The sequence below is a fragment of the Aphidius gifuensis genome, linkage group LG3 (assembly GCF_014905175.1).
Source record: "Aphidius gifuensis isolate YNYX2018 linkage group LG3, ASM1490517v1, whole genome shotgun sequence".
Taxonomy (NCBI): Eukaryota; Metazoa; Arthropoda; class Insecta; order Hymenoptera; family Braconidae; genus Aphidius; species Aphidius gifuensis.
The window spans coordinates 10929365-10933405 of record NC_057790.1 but is presented as its reverse complement, the minus strand read 5'-3'; the positions used below and the strand labels follow the sequence as shown (position 1 = coordinate 10933405).

Below are 4041 nucleotides of genomic sequence, written 5' to 3'. Positions count from 1 at the left end.
AAAATTAAAGCAATACGTATGGGGTCAAAAAAAATTAAAGCAATACGTATGGGGCTGAAAAAAATTAAAGCAATACGTATGGGGCTAAAAAAAATTAAAGCAATACGTATGGGGTCAAAAAAAATTAAAGCAATACGTATGGGGCTAAAAAAAATTAAAGCAATACGTATGGGACTGAAAAAAAATTAAAGCAATACGTATGGGGCTAAGAAAAATTAAAGCAATACGTATGGGGTCAAAAAAAATTGAAGCAATACGTATGGGGCTGAAAAAAATTCAAGGAATACGTATGGGGTCAAAAAAAATTAAAAGATTTTTTTTTCTCCTAGTTATATATATATATCATTTTATTTTTATAAATTCAATATAAGTAGATAAAGGAAAACTAAACTTTTTTTACGTTCAAAAAATTTAGAATTCAACGAAGAGAGTGAGAGAAAGAAATGAGAAAAGAAATATGTTTTCACAATGTTTCTATTGGTCATTTCGAAACTTGCAACAGTCAGAGAAATATAGTTTACAATCTTTCTATTGGTCAACCCTTTTCTATCTCCTAACTTGCAGCAGCAGCAGCAAAAAATATATGCTGTTACCATCTTTCTATTGGTCATCCCTTCTCTATTTTTCTCAACCTCTGACTTTGGGTATTCTATCTCAACTTGGTTTCAGGTAGTCTATATATATCTCTCGAAAGTTACATACAGTCGGCTTGAGTTTTTCTCCATTTTTCTTCTATATATTTTTTATGTGTGCTGTACGATGACTAAAGAAGAATTGGTAATTATAAAATCTTCTCCACTATAATTACTTATTAATTAAATCCAGTAATTAATAACAGTATACTGCAAATTTCAGGTTGAAGAAGAATTGATAGAAGTAGATGGAGAAAATGCAGATTCTAAAAAATATATCTGTCGACAACATATATTTTATAAACGGCCAAGCAACTATTGCAGTAAGGAAACTTACTATTGCGCAAGTTCTAGAGACCTATTTTACAATTGCGGAGTGCAAATTACGCGAGACAGTCGAAATAAATTAATTCTTGATTTGAAAAAAAAGGGCCATCAGCACAAACCTCCACCAGATGTTTCACTCATTTCGAAAATGATAGAAGATATAAAAGAAGCAGCTAAATATTCTGGAACTGTTCACATGATTTATGATTGAGTGGCAGCAAAGTAAGTTGACAAGCTATTTTCCACTATAACATCTACTTTTGTGCCTTTCTTATTTTTTTTTTTTGTTATGTAATTCTTTAAAATTTATTGAGAAACAATTTTAAACATAAAAAATTACTTTAATTTTTTTAATTAATATTATTTTATTCTATATCAATAATGTTAAAAATAATTTAAATTTGTTTTAGCTTTTCTTATAACTTAAATTGACTTTTTATATTTATAACCGCATCAATAAACTTTTACTCTATTAAATTAGTATGTGCTTTATTACTAATAATAATTAATTACTAATATTTTCCTTTTTCCATTACTTGTATTAATAGTGTAATTGAATTTTTATTTATTTATTTTTTAACACTGAACGTAAACGTACTAAAAAAATTTTTAATGGATAATTTTTTCCATGATGATTTCCAAAATAGAAGATTTTTCATTCTATGTGTCAGTTTTCAATTTATTTATATTTTTGTACCATTGTTTTATTCATCCAGGCATCCAAAAGCTGCCAGCTACATTTCGTTAGGACGAGTTGGAAATATCATCAATCATGAACGAAAATCGTACTGGATGAGTGGTGTGGAAACCTTAGAAAGTTTATCAATTTTATTAGAAAATCACCCTCTTCATAAAAAGTATTATCAAGACATTATTTTTCCCGACAATAGAATGGAAGGGACTGTTTTATGGTTTAGTGACGAGACTGCACTGTCTCGCCTGAACAATGCTAAGGCATTGTACATCGATGGAAACTTTAAGGTATTTTCTTCTACATTTAGATTTTTTATTATATAATTGTAGCAAAAATAATATAAATTTATACCATTACTATAATATTTTTAAAAAAAAATTTAAGTACCGAAGTACTTTTTTTTCAGAGTAATAAATTTATTTGACACAATAATTTTTATTAAAGATAAAACAATGCTGTAAAAATAATCTACACTACGAATTAATTTGTGCCAAATGTATTAAAAAAGAAAAAATTTATTAAAATTAATTAAAAAATTGATATCATTGAGAAATACATTTATATTACAGCAAGTTATACCATGTTTCATCGTTTCAGGTCGTTCCAGACAAACCAGAGTCAATGCAAATGTGGAATATTTTGATGGATGAGCATGGATCAGAGAAGGTATGAAATACATATCACAGTACGATACATATATGTAGTATACCAATACACACATAGACATGTATAATGCAATTCAAATAGAATATAATTTATTTAATACATCAGTATAAATGGACAATTTTTTGTAGACTTGTTTGGTGGGTTTTGCTTGGTGCACTAACGCTAATCACGGTACATACAGTGCTATTTTGAACTACCTGAAAGAAAAAGCTCCTGGCTTAGAAAAAAATCTTGAAATCATATATACTGATTTTGAGCAAGCAGCGATCCTTGCATTTAGTTACCAGTTTCCAAAAGTAAAAGTTCAAGGATGTTGGTTTCATTACTCGCAGGTTATTATTATTATTATTATTATTATTGTCATCAAAAATCGAAATTATTTAACATTCTTTACTCCCCCGAGTAAAAATTTTTCAAAGCCAGCGAGTTCTCTTTGTCCTGCAACAGTCCTTATCCGTCTAATTTCCAAGACGATGCAGGACTGAAGAAACTCACATGGTTGTCTTTCTTTTTAAAGGACGATCGTTTTTCGTAGTCTTTCTTTCTTTAAAAAACGGTTATCTTTATAGAAAGACGATCGTCCTGCATTGTCTTTCTTAGGTTTAAAGACAATAATAAAATAAAATAAATAAAAAAATAATGAAACAAAGACTAAATTATATGATATCGATTATTTTTTTTTTTTTTTTTTTTTTACTGTGACATCGGCCGGGAATCGAACCCCTACACCCTAAACGCTACCTAAATCGACCTATCTCTAACCTCATGCTTAAACCAACTAAATCACGGACGCAACTGACAATGTTTTAATTTTTTTTGTTGGATGAACTCTAGACTAAACCATGTCTACAATTTTTTCATTGTAATGAATTAAGATTATTGTGAAATGACAAAAAGATTGATTGGGCTATTGTTGATTAAAAAATAAGTTACATAATTTCGATTTTTTTTAATTTAAATTAATAAATGGCTATAGGAAAAATAGTAGCTCAGAAAAGGAAGTTGTTTACCTGTTTATTTATAAAAAGTTATCTTAGCCATGGAAAAAAACATGTAGGCGACTCCCTTTCCTTAGATAATATTTTTCCTATAGATTTTTATTTATTTAAATTAATAAATAGCTATGGGGAAAATATTATCTAAGCAAAGAGAGTTTTTCATTTTTTTTTATTTGAATTAATAAATAGCTATGGGAAAAATATTATCTAAGCAAAGAGAGTTGCCTACATGTTATTTTCCATGGCTAAATTAAATTTTCATCAATTAATAGGTGAAAAACTTTTTCTCTTGAGCTACAATTTGTGCCATGGCTTTTTATTTGTTTGAATTAATAAATAGCTATGAAAAAAATATTATCTAAGGAAAGGGAGTTGTTTACCTGTTAATTCCTTTGGCAAAATTATTTTTATATCAATTAACAGGTGAACAACATCCTCTCTTCAGCTACCGATTCTTCTATAGCTATTTATTAATTTCAATATATATAAAAATCTAGAGGAAAGATATTATCTAAGGAAAGGGAGTTGTCCACATGTTATTTTTCATGGCTAAATTAATTTTTTATAGATTAATAGGTAAACAACTTTTTTCTCTTAGATAATATTTTTCCCATGGATATTTATCTATTTGAATTATTATTTATTAAATAGCTATGGCACAAATAGTAGCTCAGGAAAAAAAGTTGTTTACCTGTTAATTTATATATAAAAAATAATTTTTCCA

General features: G+C 27.8%; 1 long non-coding RNA gene across 1 annotated transcript; it reads left to right on the top strand.

The window, feature by feature from the left end:
• Positions 1–867: 867 nt before the first annotated feature.
• Positions 868–2557, top strand: LOC122851950. Its single transcript, XR_006373769.1, has 4 exons — positions 868–1181; positions 1676–1940; positions 2251–2319; positions 2448–2557. It is a non-coding gene; the product is annotated as an uncharacterized LOC122851950 (long non-coding RNA).
• The last annotated feature ends 1484 nt before the right edge of the window (positions 2558–4041 follow it).